The sequence below is a fragment of the Nuphar pumila genome, chromosome 5 (assembly GCF_984573655.1).
Source record: "Nuphar pumila chromosome 5, dmNupPumi1.hap1.1, whole genome shotgun sequence".
NCBI classification, from domain to species: domain Eukaryota; kingdom Viridiplantae; phylum Streptophyta; class Magnoliopsida; order Nymphaeales; family Nymphaeaceae; genus Nuphar; species Nuphar pumila.
The window spans coordinates 137,499,423-137,517,885 of NC_143253.1; positions in this window are offsets into that span (position 1 = coordinate 137,499,423).

The window sequence follows — 18,463 nt, forward strand, 5'->3', positions numbered from 1 at the left end:
CGAAAATGGTCACTATGCTTAAAAATTATTTTCTCAAGCAGGAAAAGTCAATCCACTACTCATCAAAGGTCAACCTTCAAAAAAATTACCATTCAAGAAAAAACTCAAGAGCAGTAAACTCTTTCAACTCAAGGGTCGACCCTCAACTAACAAGGATAAGTTGACTTAGATATATTCGAGAGTCAACTCTAAAAATTCTGACATAATATTCAAAACTAAAAGAGGAGTCAACTCATAGCTTAATAAAATCATCTATCATAAACGACAAAGGAGTCGACTATGATACATCTGGGAGTTGACTCTCAAAGTATGACAAAATATACAACAAAAAAGAAGTTGACTCTTAATGGAGAACATAACACCAATATAAGCTAAGATGAGTCGACTCGTCTAACTCAGGGTTTGACCCTCAAGTACGCCATGCACTGAACACATAGAATCATGTCATATCTACCTACATGCATGGATATTTTATTAAATATTTTCATTTAATTACTGTTGCAATACATGTCATGCACCACACACATTTATTAATTTAATCTTGCTTATCCAAAGGGGCACCACTATTGTGGTTGCTTAGGCATTACTGGGTCATTCAATGGGTGTTCATTCCCATATGGTTTACCTTGATACTTGCACGAGAGTTTGAAACCCTTCGCCAATGCATTTCTTTTTATGTGACCTAGAGTTCGGGACCTTATTTTTCTCCCTATAGTCAACGTAGTTTACACTATTAGGTATACTTTAACAACTCTACCTCTGCCTCGAGTATTGGAGTCCAGTGTTCTCTAAGCCTTGTGATGAAGAACGGATCCCTTAGATTCACATGACAGAAGCTCACTCAACTATCCTAACAATTCTCCTATGAGGTTGGTGTGGACTTATTCACATATGACAATCTAGTTCAAGTCACAAAAAAACCCAACGAGCATAAACAACCATTCAATGTAGCTTGCTATTAAATATTAATTCATTATGCATCATACAATGCCCTCTTGGTACTCTAGGTCAACACCCAAACACATTCTTGTAACAAGAAACCTGTAGGGTCATCACCTAGAATTCCAACTATATGTATACATACCCTTTTATTCTCATTAATATTACCTTATTTGTAATAATCATAACTGGAAATAGCGAGACTCCATATCCCATTGCAATACACAACATACAATAAGAAATATGCATTTAAACATGAAATGGATCCCTCTTGGACCAACCAAGATCAATGAATGCTTCATTGCACAAATATTGTTCAAAATCAACAAACACTAGTACTATCAATCCATACACAACTGTTTTGGGCTGGTTTCATTGAATTCCAGGCTCAACAAACCATACTCGAACTCAAAACATCACAAAATCACATTCAGGTAACTCAAGACTCGACTCTTAATGTTCAAGAGTCAACTCTTAATGTTCAAAAGTAGACTCTTTTATAATAGGTGTCAATTCTTTTAAAACATGCATTGACTCTCGTTCTTTATAAACACCCAACAGAGTTATGAAAATGAGGTGTCGACCCTTTATCCGCAGGAGTCAACCCTCACCCTCAAGAACATAGCAACAAGCATGTCCATGAAAGAGTCGACCCTAAACATGGCCAAATTGAAAATCCTTTCTCTAAAACAAAAGTTTTCAACCAAAATTCATGGATCCTCATTCTAAAATATGACACAAACTATTCTAACATGCAGTTCTATAAAAAAACTGAATCAACATTACATTTAACCTCATATTCACGAAAACACGCATGCATACTTTTGAAAACACCATTTCCTAAATGTACCACCATCATGGGTACATGAAAGTTCAAACTGCAAACAATACTGAACAACTTCATAGCATGCAACAAGTTTTTCAGTAGAAAACACTCATGATTTACACTTTCAACACTTCCTAAACATGCCAAAATTTTATCTAACAAACATGGTTTTCAGACCAACTTCATCTACATGCTTACACGGCCCTAGAATTCATGGAGTAAGAATATCATACCTTATAATCTTTGGAAAAATAGGAAATTCACTAAAGATAGCTCCTCACGCGCAAGAAAAAGAACACCATGAAATGGAAATCCCCAAAATAGAGACCCAAATCCGTTCTTATATTTCTCAACCAAAACTTGATGGTTATGAGAGAGTAGTTGAAATCAAAGGGAAATGATGTGTGGTTCAATGAAGGGGATGAGCAGTGAGGAATGAGAGTGAGAAGATAGAAAATGATATATATATATATATATATATATATATATATATATATATATATATATATATGTGTGTGTGTGTGTGTGTGTGTGTGTGTGTGTGTGTGTGTGTGTGTGTGTAAGCTTAGGTTTAATAAAATCCCCTTAATACACTAATCACACCTTTCTTAACAGATGCCATCACAATTAAGTAGGTGGAGACTAAGTTTTTCATTTTAATGACAGTTGCTCTACCAAAATTACCAAAATGCCATTCATGCATTTTTTATACTTGTTCTACCCCTCTAACAATCTACTAACCATTTTGCCATTATCCAATAAAACCTAAATCTTTTAATCAAATTCCTAAAACATCCCTTGACAAAATAATCCTCCTCCTTTTCAAAAAAATTCAATTATGTCTTTTGTATATGGAATTATGATTCCATCCCTAGATCATATCGGATCCAATTCGAACCCGTTTTTGGCAATTTCAAGGTCCAAATCTCGTAAAATCTAAAATACGATAATATAATTTATGAATTATGCATAAAATTCACTTTAATGTATTGTAATATAAAAAATATCGGGTTACAAAAAGTCAGGATGTTACAAAGAGAGAGTAATGGGTATGTGTTAAATGAAATATGCTAAATGAAACATGCTAAATGGGTTTTTATGCTATTTCGGTGTTGTTTCCACAGTTTTGATCCAATAAATGTGTTTGGCATGATCAATTTATAAGGAATCCACACCTGGATAATGTGTTTTTAATAAAAAAATGATATTTGGAGCTTCAAAATTTTATAAAGATTTTAGACTGTCGATTTTTTGAATATTATAAAAACTCACAAATGTGTCAGAATCGAACACTTCAAGAGGTGGTCCCTATAAAATCAAATACATAGATCGCATCTGTACGGTCAGAATTTAAAAATAAAATGAAAAGAATATGAAACACTCATTTAGCACATACCCATTACTCTCTCTCTCTCTCTATCTATATATATATATATATATATGAAAAATTCATTTAGCATATACCCATTACTCTCTCTCTCTCTCTCTCTCTATATATATATATATATAGAGAGAGAGAGAGAGACCTATTAAATGAGCACAATTCTAAATGAAGCATGTTACTGGATTTTTGGTGTTTTTTCAAAATTATGACCATCCAAATAGGATCTATATAATTGTTTTCATAGGAATCAGTTCTTTAAGCATTTGATTACAATGAATTAATAGGTTTTTAAGGTTTCAAAAATCAACAACATACAATTTTCACAATTTATTTAAGCTCTAAATACAATTTTCTTCATCCAAAATGCATGATTCAAATGTAGTGATGGCAGTGGACCGTGGCGGAGGCGGGGGACAAGGTCTCCACCCCCACTCGTCTCAAATTTATGTCCTCCATCCTCGCCTTCATCTTCACACAGGTTTTGATTTTAACCTTCATCTCCGCTTCCATCCCCGTTTCATGTCCTCTATCCCCGGTGAAAATGGGGCGAGGCAAAGCAAGGGAAAGCGTAAGTCTATCCCCGCCTCCATCCTCACACGGGTTTTGATTTTAACCTTCATCCCCGCCTCCATCCCTGTTTATGCCCTTCATCCCCGATCCAAATGGGGCGAAGCGGGCGGGTACCCATTTTCTCCTGGTCCATTGCCATCCCTATCCAAATGTTGATTTATAGTAAATCAATCATGTTCAATACATCTATGGGGTTGGAATTACAAAAAATAAAATACAGGTAATCCAATGTCATGTTTCATTTAGCAGTCTCTCTCTCTCTCTCTCTCTCTCTCTCTCTCTCTATATATATATATATATATATATATATATATATATATATATATATATATAAGTAATATTTGTTATCCTCATGGGTAAGGATCCTTTTAGTAAAAAGATATAATATTTTTATTTGTCAATGAGTTTTGCACATCTAACCCTTCACAAGTGATCTACATATCAAGTTTAGTAGAAACTAGCCTTTGGTTCATGTTTTGTCTAACATATATATTGGATTCTACTAAGGTTGAAAAATCAATCTCCTATAATGTACTAAATTTTCAAACTTCAAAAAAACATGTTTTTATGTTAAAAACTATATGCTCTAATAGTTGATTCCTACTATTTTGACCATGTTTAACACATCCATGATGTTATATTTGGTCAAAACAATCCTCCTCTATGAGTTCTAACTAAGGGATTCCTTACCCACGAGGGAAACAAATGCTATCCCCCCCAACACACACACACACACACACACACACACACACACATATATATATATATATATATATCATAAACAGGGTAATCATTGGTCCATGCCAAGAATTTGATTCTTTACATTTTTTTTAAATGATGCTTCTAATGTGTATCATGCATATGTAATTTTATTTTTTGGTTGGGCTTGAGTATTTAAAAATAAAGTGTCATTTAGATTGCATCTCTATATATATAAGGGTAATATTTGCTATCATTATATGTAACGAACCCTTTAGTAAAAAAAAATATAAAATTTTTATTTTTTCAGCTTTTTTGCACATCTAACCCTTCTAAAGTGATCTACATATCAAGTTTAGTAGAAACTAACCTTTGGTTTGTTTTTTTCTTACATATATGTTGGATTTTACTAAGGTTTAAAAACCAACAACCTATAATGTACTAAATTCTCAAACTTCAAAAAACATGTTTTCATGTTTAAAAACTATGATCCAATAGTTGATTCCTACTATTTTGACCACGTTCAACACATGATGTCATATTTGATCAAAACAACCCTCCTCTATGAGTTCTAACTATGGGTTTTGTTACCCACATCGCAAATTCTATCCCCCCCTCCACGCACACACACACACACACACACACACACACATATATATATATATATATATATATATATATATATATATATATATATATATATATAATCATAATCATAAACAGGGTAATCATTGGTCCATTTACCTCAGTAAATCCTACATTCACCTAATTATTAACTGCAATAATGGTGCAATTAAGAAGCTAACAACTAGGGGTGAGCAATGGGTTGACCCGACCTGCTAATGGACTGGGCCAATTGGGCCGTTGACCCAATCAACACTGTCAAAGTGAACCTGTAAATTGATGGGTTGGGGCAACAACCCCGTTCATGCGAACCCATTAGGGAAACCTCGGCCCACAACCCGCCTGTTATGCTCATGGGCCTAATCGGGTTAAGCCGCACATATTATATATATATATATATATATATATGGATCAAGTCGGGCTGCAACTTAATCTGTTTTGTTTCATTTTGGGTCAAACTTGGACCTAATTTATAGGCTCAAGCCCAACTGATGACAGGTTGGGCCAGGCTGCCCGACTCATTGCCCACTTCTACTTACAATTACACTCACCTACAACCAAACATGGTGAAGAATCAGGAGGAGTTGAAAGCCTAAATTCTAGAAAGAGTTACTTATGCTTTCAAACAATAGAGGGAATTTACAACTCCTTTACAATTTATTTTCCTTGAAATCCATTTTTTGTATTTTCTTGAATTGCTTGCAAATCCCTTCAACACTGATTCCCAAACAAAGCCTAAATGACTGAAACAAAGGTTTGAAACAAAGTGGGGTGGATATGAGGGATTTTGGGTTCAAAACAAGGTATGAGGTATTGAATGAAAACTGAAACCAGTTTGCCGCCCTCGAACTGGTTTCACAAGCAGTATAATGGGCATCATATGGGCGAAAACCGGTTTGAACTAGTTTTAAATCAAACCAATTCACTCTTCTTGACTCACCCTTACCATGGGAGGGTAGGGATGAGAGGGGGTGTAGCTTGGGTTTGGACACTCACTTCTCTCACCGTCCATGGCAGGCCACTAGCAGAGCTGATCTGGTGGCCACTGAACCAAGGTACCATTGGTCGTGGGTGGCGGGCATCTACCAACCGGCAGGATCTCTGTCGGCTTGCACCTTGCCAGTGGTGGTCGGATGGAAGAGGAAGTAGGTGGAAGAGGGGGAAGAAAGGGAGGCAGTCGTGGTGCTGGTTGTGGATGATGGAGGTGAGCCATGCACTTTTCCTGCTGGATAATGGGCGAAAGAAGATAGAGAGATGAAAAGGTAAGACAGGGAAGGAGAAGAAGGTGAAGGGGCAATGAAGAAAAGCAAGGAGAGGAAGGAGGGTAGGGGTGTTTTGACGGGGTTGAGGAGAAGAGGGGTGGCCAGTCTGCAGTCAAGAAGAAAAAATGGCAGAAGAGGTAGGAGTCGGGGAAGACAGGGAGTGGGGCAAAGCAATGGTGCTGGTGGCTAGGTCGGTGGGCAAGTGTGGTCGATGAGAAAGAATTAGAGGTGGTAATGTCTTGAACAACCAATAATAAAAAGAGAGAGAAGGTTTTGGGTTCTGAATGTTGAAAATTGACACTAAGAAAAAAATAATATTGTTTTAAAAAATGTTCATAACCTAGGATTGGGATAGTTCGTGATCCATGCTGTGAACCTTTTTCTCTCGTGTTGGTTGATTATAATATAGAGGCAACCATGTAATAGGTATAGTCTTTGAGATGCGATGGTGGTTGGTGGATTCTTTCAGATCTTCAGATATAAACTTGGAGAGGTTCAAGGATTCCATAGTCGAGAGGTTCATGATTTGGATTATGGGGACTAGGATTATTGATCTCATTGCCTTGAACACCAATGAGTTATTGATTCACATAAGGTTGAGGCTAGAAAATGGATATGGGTAGAACACAACCTTCCTCTTTATCTAGAGTGTTATGATCTTGAAAAGAAAAATATTTTCATAAAACTTTATATCTCGACTAACAAAAATTCATCGTGTTTCAAGATCATACACGCGATAACCGACTTGACCATATGGGTATCCTATGAAAACTCTTTTGCATGCTCGATTATCAAATTTATGTTAATGATGTATGTTATGAGCATAACAGAGACATCCAAAAATACAAAAATGATCATAAAAGTTGTAAGGACGAATTCTCTCCAAAATTTAAGGGACAAAGATGCTTGAAATCTCAAAGATCTTGCAACATTGAGTAAGTCTTTATGCTTGCGTTTAACCACTCCATTTTGTTGAGGGGTCACAACGAAGTTATGTTGGTGGTCAACCCTCTTTTGCTTAAAAAACTTTGCATGTCATTTGAAAAAAATCCAGTTCCATTGTCAGATCTGAAACTTATAATTTTGCTATTGAATTGATTTTCAACTAGTGACTTTTTTTTATTTGGACTATGGTTTCTGATTTATGCCGCATAAGATAAACCCATGTGGTTCTAGAATAGTCGTCCACTATGGTAAAAAAATATTGTGCTTTGGATAAAGCGATACTTTGGTATTTGCCCCATATGTCACAATGGATAAGTTAAAAGGGTTTTGACGAGAAAATCGATCTGCTAGGAAAAGAAAGGCGGGTTTGCTTGGCCATATGACAAATATTGCAATAGTTGTGGGAAACACAATCAAGTAATTTATTAAAACATGTAAGAGTTTGCAATTTTAAATTGAAAAGATGTTCAAGTTTCAAGTGCAAATATTATAGTCAAAATATCAACTATTCAAAGAAAAGTTGTCACCAATCTCAAACACATAGAGTCCACCATGTCGCTTACCCACACAATCTTCTTCTTCGATCGATGGTCCTGAAAAACACAATGATCATCATAAAAAGAAACATCGCATTTCAGTTCACAAATTAATTTACTCACAGAAATAAGATTGAACTTGAAGTCTGGAATAAAAATAACGCTTGAAAGAAGAAAGTTTAGTGCCAACCAGACACTACCCACATGAGTCACATGGGTAGAAGATCCGTTTGGTAATCCAATGGGGGTGGGGGTGGGTGCTGGAAGGATTAGGTTTGATAAAGAATTTGTAATATGGTATGTTACACCCGCGTCTATGATCCAACTTTCAGATGATATGGAACCAACAAAAGGAGTATTTTGATTACCTATTAAATTGACTGCAGGTACTGGTTTAGAATTACCTACATTTATTGAAGCAACTATTTGATCGAGTTGTTTCTGGGTAAGCTGTTGAGAGGTTTGAACAAAGCAAGATTTGTTGCTTTCAGAAGATACAAAGTTAGCACTAGTTTGATTTCATTGATAGGCATTGGAGGGTGTGCCAGATTGATTGGGAAACCCATGGAGATAAAAGCATTTAGCCTTTACAAGGCTAAGTTTTTTACAATAATTGAATTTTGGGCGGATGCAATTTTATTGATTCTTGCTTGGATCCACGTTGATCTGGGCATTGAATCCATTTGCAATTGCTGCCACTGGTTTTGGGTTAGCCATGACCCTAAGGTCACATTGTTTTTCTTCTTGCACTAGCAGTGCAAAAGCTTTTGATATGTTTGGCAATGGTGTCATTTATAACAATTGACTTCTTATGGCACTATAGCTTTCATTTAGTCTCATAAGAAACTGCATTAGTCTTTTCACATTATGTTGGTCGTGAATGACTTTTTCTGCTCCACATGTACATGGCAGACTAGTCATGTATATAAATAACTCATCCTATAGGCTTTTCATTTTCGTATAGTAAACTGCTACAAAGGTTTGCATCTGCTTGAGATTTATGATTGCTTGCTGGATCTGATATATACTACAAGAAAAATGAGGATTAGCGACGAACGCTATCCATCATTAATCCATCGCTAATCCGTTGCTAACGTGTTTAGCGATAGATTAGTGACAGATTAATGATGGAAATCGACCATCGCATAATCCTGGTTGCTAAAATGCGACAACATTTATCTGTCGTCAATCTGTCGCTAATTAGCGATGGATAATGTCTATTACTAAATAAGGATTGATTTGGTTTTATGAAGGAATGTATTCTGTCATTAATCCATCGCTAAAATTTAACAATGAATATGTACCCGTCGCTAATGTCCATCGCCAATTGAGCGAGGGATTAACAATGGATTAAATTTCGTCGCAAAACATCAACTGATTTAAATTAGCGACAGATATTAACGATGGATAATATCCATCACAAATTTAAAAAAAAAAAAATTTGAAATATGAATATAAAAAAAATCTCATTATATAATTTATATAGCCTGTGTATAAAAAAAATACATATACAAAGCAGGTGAAACAAATTTAACACAAATTATAAGTTACAGTACAATCCTTGCCAAGTTTAAATTAGTTACAAGTACGTGAAACAAATTAAACAGATGAATCTAATCCTCGCCAAGATTCGGGGCATCATCCTCTTCATTGTCTCGATCTACCGCTCCATCCATGCCTCCATCAACTCCTCTACGCTGATCATCTTCAGCATCCTACAAGAGAACCAAAATGTTAGTATTGATAAACAAAATATAATGAAATAAATTATATGCAATGCACCTAGTCTAATGCAATCAAAGTAAATGAATGAATAACACATAGACTAGCAATAAAGTGAAGGACAATAACATAATTTAGATATGTGTTCTAAGACTAACAAAAAAAAATCATAGTGATTCAATCATGCAAATATGTGTTATAAGGTTGTCAAAAAAATGTCACAGTGATTCACGTATGCATATAATATTTATAAGGCTGTCAAATAAATGTGTTATGTATCACAATCATGCATATATGTTTTATAAGGCAGTAAAAAAACTTTCATAGTGATGAAATCATGCTTATATGTGTTCTAAGGTTGTAAAAAAACTTTCATAGTGATTCAATCATGCATATATGTGTTCTAAGGCAGTAAAAAAATTTCATAGTGATTCAATCATGCATATATGTATTCTAAGGCAGTAAAATAATTTCATACTAATGAAATCATGCTTATATGTGTTCTAAGGTTGTCAAAAAACTTTCATAGTGATTCAATCATGCATATATGTGTTCTAAGGTTTTCAAAAAACTTTCATATTGATTCAATCATGCATATATGTGTTATAAGGCAGTCAAAAAACTTTCATATGTGCTAATATCATGCTCATATGTGTTCTAAGGTTGTAAAAAAACTTTCATAATTATTCAATCATGCATATATGTGTTTTAAGGTTGTAAAAAAACTTTCATAATGATTCAATCATACATATATGTGTTATAAAGCAGTTAAAAAACTTTCATATATGCTAATATCATGTTCATATGTGTTTTAAAGTTATCATAGTAATGAAAGAATGCTTGTATGTGTTCTATGGTTGTCAAAAAACTTTCATAGTGATTCAATCATGCATATATGCGTTATAAGGCAGTAAAAAAAATTTATAGTGATGAAATCATGCTTATATGTGTTCAATCATGTATATACTAGCTTGAAATCTAACGACATAAAATAAATTACATGAATCTTTATACCTAACGGGCACCGAAGCTCATGTTGAATTCAGACGAAGTTCGCCTGACCCAAAAAAAGTTGCACAACTCATTATGCATAAGGTTGAGAATGACTTCATGTAAAAAGTCACACATTTTGTCCTCAAGACGCTGACAGACACCATCCCAAGACATAGTAGGGTCAATCAGACGATGAAAGTTGATGCTGGTGGAAGAACTCTGAGAGCCCTAGCTGCAGAAGGCAACAACAGGTGTGGTGTTCATGTTACTCCCAAACCCGAACAAACGACCATTTTTGGGTTTACTGGTTGCAGTCACCCATACTGCAGGATCAAAAGGCGGATGCTGAGTGGAGTCATTGCCATATAACTCTACCATCTGCTGCTCGTATGACTCCTACAAAGTAATGGCTATAATATGAATTAATAATTATTAATTATAATATTTATGATAATATAATTCATAGTAACTTATATATTATAATGTTTATTAATACAATAAATACATACTGATGTCACTCTCGCCTTCGCTGATATAAACTCTCCCGTGCTCTTACGTTTATGTGTTTCAATAAACATATCCTTGTAAGGCATAATGCCTCATTTTTCTGCTTTCTGCAAGGTTAAATTATAAAAAAATCAATTAAAAAGTATTGTAAATCATTCACATCAAATCATTGTAATACATTGCAAATCATTCACATCAAACATTGCAATACATTCAAATCATTTAAATCATTGCAATACATTCAAATCATTTAAATCATTCACATCAAACATAAATGTATTACAAAATGTATTTCACTAGCTCGAGTATGCTTCCTCATCACTTGTTTGACTTTCATATTCTTCTTCTTCTTCCTCCTCTTCTTCTTCATTGGGCGTCTGTCTAGTTAGTACATCATTTGGATCATATTCTTTCATACGTGTGCTATCATACAATGTAGATGTGACATGCAGACCATGTGTGACATCATGACTATAAGAGAAGTCATACATATCATCTGATTGATAGTAATCACCCTCTTCAACAATTTTGTCTTCCTGTAACTGATTATACTCGGGGTATAGTTTAGACTTCACCTTGCAAAAACCGTCCACAATTAATTTCTATCTGACTTCCTTGTATTTGGATATGAAGTATAGTAAACTTGTTGAGCTTACGATGCTAATATGAATAGTTTATATGTTCCAAACATTGATTTACGATTCACATCCACAATGCCTGAGGCTTTGTCGACTCTTGTTAATGTGAGATCAAACCAATGACACTTGAATAAAGTTACCCTGTTATTTATGCCTAAGTAAGTCAACTTCATTATTTATTCTATAACACCATAGTAGTCAAGTTTATTTTCATCGTAACTTCTACCCTTGACACACACGCCACTATTCATTGTTGACTTGTTTACATCGTAGTCTTTTGTATGGAATCAATAACCATTTATGATGTATCCGTTGTAACATTATACAACTTTGGTCGGACCATTTTGTAAATCACATATTCCTTGGTCATTAACATCACCATGACGAACCTACAAGCACAAACAATGACTATAAACACGACTAATTAAGTAACATATTATTGTTTACATGGAAAGAATGCATGTCATCATCCTTACCAAGTCTTTCAACCATACCACAATCTTATTTTCACGTTCTTTTTGTAATTCTAAATCAGTGAGATATGGAAGTTCTCTTCGCAAGTCCTGATCAAATCGTCTGCATTTAACAAATAATTATATTACCGAACCAAGTACGTAGAGAACTTAGTGTAACATATTATGTATACTTACTCGATGTAGGGGTCGATCTCTGAGCAATTAAAAAGGATATAGGTTTGTGTTGCGTCTTGCTCTCGATCTTCCAAGAGTCTTGATTGACAATTGCCAAAGGCATTCCCAAGTGGTTTAGGTATCGATAGTTTATCAGCCACAATAACTTGTTCTCCATCATCATTGCGAGATGGGCAAGTGTAACATGTAGGAATATGAGGCTCAAAGTACATAGATGAGAAATTTGAAATTTCTTCTAAAGTGTACGCCTCACAAATTGAACCCTTCAGTTTTGCTTTATTCTGAACCATTTTTTTGAGGTCAAACTTGCATCTGTCAACAATATACATCTCGTAATATAATAAATTTTTAATAAAAATAGCGAGAAAAATATAAAAAAATTACCTTTCAAATGGGTACATCTACTGATATTACGTAGGACCACCAACCCTAAGTTCATATGGCAAGTGTATGATCACATGTTTCATAACGTCAAAAAATACTGGAGAAAATATCTTCTCTAGCTGACAAAATACTAGTGACGACAGAATCCTCTAGATTTATTACCTCAGTTACTACAACTTTCGATGCACACAATGTTCTAAAAAATCGACTCAACTCGGATAATACCCCCCATATAGGTTTGTCTAACATATCATGGAATGCTATAAAAATCAACCATTGATAACGTGACAATCATAGCTCTTCAATCCATATAATTGTCTTTCGTCTATCTTCACAGCCCGAGCATTGTTAGAGACATATCCATATGAAAATCTCAATTGTCTCAACTACTGGCATACCTGCTTTACTTGATCTGGTCCAAGCACGTACATTGCCTTTGGTTTCAATACTTTGTCATTATACTCTTTGAGTTTCAATTTTGGTCTTTTACGTATTACTTTTAAATTCATACGGACCTTCAGATTATCCTTCGTTTTTCCTTTGACATTCATTACCGTATCGAACACATTATTAAACATATTTTTCTTCACATGCATCATATCCAAATTATGTCGTATCAATAAGGTCAGCCAATATGGTACTTTCCAAAATATAGATTTCTTTGTCCAATTGTGATCCTTCCTAAATCCAAGGAAGGGCCTCACACTGCAGGCATTTGTCAGTCCATATAAAAAGTATCGCAATCGTCTTAAAATCTTCATGCCAGACAATCGTGTAGGTAAACCTTTTATTTTAATTGTGCCTTCTTTGAACACATTTTTTTATCGTCGAAACGGATGGTCGCTGGGTAGAAATCGACAGTGACAATCAAACCAACATGGCTTTCTTGCATGCGTCAATCTAAAAGATTTTGTATCCTCCATGCAGTACGGACATGTCAACATCCCATGTGTGCTACAACCAGATAACATACCATATGCAGGAAAGTCACTAATTGTCCATAAAACAACAACCTTCATATTGAAGTTTTGTTTTTTGTGGGCATCGTACAATAGAACACCGTCATCCCACAATATTTTCAATTCATCAATTAATGACCTTAAATATACATCAAGATTTTGGCCCAGAGACGTCAGACAAGGGATCATTAGAGACAAGAAAAGATTTTGACGCTTCATACACAGGCTTGGAGGAAGGTTGTATGGAGTGACAAATACTGGCCAACATGAGTATGTGATTGATCTACCCCCAAATGGATTAAATTCATCTGTACATAAACCAACCGTAACATTTCTCACTTCTATTGCAAAGGTCTAATGAGTACGATCAAAGTGCTTCAAGCTTCTGCATCAATAGGATACATGATCTTGTCTTCATCATGTCAAACTTTATTTGCATGCCATCTCATGTGTGTAGCTATCCTCGAAGACATATACGATCATTGCAATCTAGGGGTGAAATAGAAGTAGCATAGCGACTTGTATGACACTTCTTTTGACCTCGTGCTACCATTGCTCCATGTCTTTAGCTTGAACCGAGGATGCCCACATGATAGACATGATTTGCTATTTTCTTGATCTTTAAAATACAAAATGCAGTGATTTGGACAAACATCTATCTTTTGACACCCCATACCTAAAGCGTTGACCATAACCTTCACACGATAGAAATTTTGTGTCAATTTCTCATCTTTGGGCAACTTACTCTTCACAATAGAGCATAGATGGTCAAAACACGATTGAGTCAAATTATACTCGGACTTCAAATTCATTAGTTGAAGAACTGTAGACAAGATAGTGTGACTCTCACAACCCTTTCAAAGTGGCTCATCAACATCTCTAAGTAAATCATAAAATCTACTAGCTGCATCGTTTGCTGCTTCTTTCTCTACCCCAATTGGTACATCACTAAGACTCATAACATAACCCAGTTTTGGTCATGTGACATCAAATATCAAATCCATATATGGATTATCGTACACCACATCCACCCGTGCGTCAAAATTGTTTCAAATTTTTTCATCATAAAGCATCCAATTCTAATAATCACTCACAAAACCCTTCATGTATAGGTAATGTCTAACGCCATGAGGTTCTACAAATCGATTGTTTTTATACATCGTGCAGAGACACCTGATCTGACCTGTGGGATCCACTGTACTTACACTTGCCATTGCAAATTCAATAAAACTGTTAAGACCATCCATATATTCAAGCGAAACCTCATTATCAACTATCCTATGATATATCCATTCACGGTTTGCAGCCATTTTGTCCTATGATGGTACAAATATTATCCTAACAAGTTAAAAGAGAATCATAAGAATGCTATGATGAAGAAAATATCTAAATTATCATGCATTCATGGTGAATGTAATGATTTGATATATATATATATATATGTGTGTGTGTGTGTGATATATATATATATATATATATATATATATATATATATATATATATATATATGATGTCATTCAATCATAAGAACTATGATGCATGCATTGATAACTTAATATTTTCATATGCAAAACCATTTATTTGAAGCATGTTTGAAGCATTGATAACTTATCATTCATTTTCATGTGCAAACTCATTCATAACACGATACATTCATTTGAAATATGTTTTCATGATACAATTTCACATGAAAGGCATAATCAAATTGAAAATAACTTTATGCAGGTATGGATACAGTCATATCAAACATTGCAATACATTCAAATCATTCATATCGAAACAATGTCAAACATGTATTTGCAACAAACACACTCAAATATCCCACTAACTACTACCATAAAATCTGAATTTTAAAAATAAAAAATATTTATATTTTCATACAATAAAATCATGCTCATCATGATCTCCGAACTCCATCAAAGCAGTCCTAGATATCCATGACTAAGTGAGTGTGTGAACAGAAAAGTATTGCATCAAAGAAATTAAATAACCTATGATGCGCTTGCATCAGTTACTCACTACGGGTATTTACCCGATTTGCATTGCTTTTGCCTTTGTATTTTTTTCTTATTTCTTTTTGCATCGCATTTTTAACCGCATGCGATGCTTAGCACTAAGCATTGCACAATTAGCTTAACTACGTACCTGCAAAGCACAAATATATAAAACAATCTACTCCCTCGCATCCCGTAAGACAGGGAGGAGGGGCTCAGCCCCTCCCTGAAAAAAAAAGAATAAGAAGAGGGCTGAGCCCCTCCATCGCATCCTGTAAGACAAAGAGACAGGAAGGTCGCTCGACCCCTCCCTGACGAAAAAAGAACAGGGAGGGGGCCGAGCCCCTCCCTCACATCCCATAAGACAGGGAGACAGTGAGGGGGCTCAACCCTCCCTAGCGAAAAAAGAACAGGGAGGGGGCCGAGCCCCTCCCTCGCATCCCGTAAGGCAGGGAGACAGGGAGGGGGCTCGACCCCTCCCAGGCAAAAATAGAACAGGGAGGGGGTTGATCCCCTCCCTTGCATCCCGTAAGACAGGGAGACAGTGAGGTGACTTGGTCCCTCCCTGGCTAAAAAAGAACAGGGAGGGGGCTGAGCCCCTCCCTCGCATCCCGTAAGACAGGGATGGGGCTCAACCCCTCTCTGGCGAAAAAAGAACAAGGAGGGGGCCGAGCCCCTCACTCGCATCCCGTAAGATCAAGAGGCAGTTAGGGGGCTCGGTCCCTTCCTGGCGAAAAAGAAAATGGAGGAAAAGAAAGGGGCTCGCCGATCGACAAAAAAGGAAAGAGAAAGGGGAGTTGGGGGTTACCTGAAAGGAGCCAACATTGGTGTCCACAGACGAGAGAGACCAGAGTTGGGAGAGGGAGACAAGGTGAGGTCAAAAGGGGGTTGCCAGATGAGGCTCGTCGACTGAAAAAATGATGAGAGCGAAAGAGAGGGGAGCGAAGGTGAGAGGGGGATTGAGTGGGGAGGTTGATGGGCGACGGTCGATCGGCGGCGGGCGACGGTCGACCGACGGCGGGCGACGGTCGACCGACGGTCGACCGACGGTCGACCGACGGCGGGCGACGGTCGACTGACGGTGGGCAACAGGCGCCGGGTGAGGGATAAAACAGAAAGGGAAAGAAAGGGGCTCACATTAGGGTTTTACGGGGGAAATTAGAGATGGATTAGCGATAGAAAAGTTCTGTCGCAAATTCATCGCTAATTAGTGACAGATTCACAACAAAAAAAATTCTACCACTGATCCGTCGCTAAGTGACGACGAAGTTTGAGACATAATTATTTCATCGCGAATCCGTCGCTAATTAGCGACAGATTTGCAATAAATTTTTTTCATCGCTAATTCCGCAAATAATTCGAATGTTAGCGATGTATAGTTTTATCTAGCTAATTCGTAGCAAATTTGCGATGAAAAAATCCGTCGCAAATTTTTGTCGCTAATTAGAGTTTTTCTTGTAGTGATATGCGCGGGGGTATTCAATTGAGAGAATCGGTCATGGAGTTCAGCCCATACTTCAACAGTAGTCTCAACTTAGATGACGCTTGAGGACAAATCTGGATGCAACAAATTAAGAAGCCATGATAGGATCATGTTGTTGCATCGTTCTGAGGCAGTAACGAATTTGATGAGAGAGGTCGATTTTGTGATGGATTCATCTACGAATCCAAACTTGTTTTTCGCAGAGAGTGCTATAGTCATGGCATAATATCATTTGGTATAATTATCACCTACTAATGGCTACGATACGAGCGACATGTCGGGATTATCTGAATGATAAAAGAAAAATGGGTTCTCTATTTCTTCAGGATTCTGGCTTAGTGTGCTTTCACTTTCGCTATCTATCATACCGAACGTAAACCATGAAAGAAGACGAGATTGTGAAAAATAAAATTTAATCTCTCTGTTTGATTCAAAGAATTAAGGAAGAAAATAATACATATTTATATTATAAAGCATAAAATGTATGTAATTGTTGTACATTAAAGGAAAAATGTGACAGCCAAAACCGTTAATCTTAGTAACAGTATATTTGACTCCTTGATTCTCGTAGGTTTATCATATGAGCTGGAGCAAATGAAAATCGTGGACTTCATTTGCTCCTTGATTCTTGATGACTGATCATATGAGTTGGGCTACATTTGAGCCTTGATAATCGTAGGCTTTATCGTATGCGCTGGAGCATGATAAACCGTGGACTTCGTTTGCTCATTGAAAGTAGAAACTGAATGCTACATTTGCTCCTTAATAATCATAGGCTTTATCATATACTTTGAGTATGATAAACCGTGGGCTTCATTTGCTCCTTGAATGTAGAAACCAAATGCTACAGAGGATAATCAGGAGAGGATAACGATACATGTACATCGTTTACCCGTCTTTTATAGTTTCTTTTAAATGACTAATTCTAATGTGAATCAAATACTGATCTAACATACCTAACCTAGACTCAGGCCTATTAAAAGCCCGACTAAACCATCATGCTTGGCTGACATTCAGGTGACAGATTAGGAAACAGGTTGGGTTGGACCAGGCTCCATGGCAATGTCATTTTGGACATATCCGAACCCGATCTGTTAATCATTAGGGACCCGGGAGTGGGTCAGGCCGGGGCACTTGTGGGGCTTTGGGCTGAACAGGATGCGTGATGCGTGTCCCCAACGACACGAGTGGATAGACTCAGACACGTTGTCGTGAAAATTGACGCGTGTTTCATATTTTAATATTATTTCAATAATAAATTCCTTTTAATATTAACTTATCAAAAAATTTATTGATAAAATTTATTTATTTTTAAGCGTCCTCGTATTTTATTTTTTTTAAAAAAATC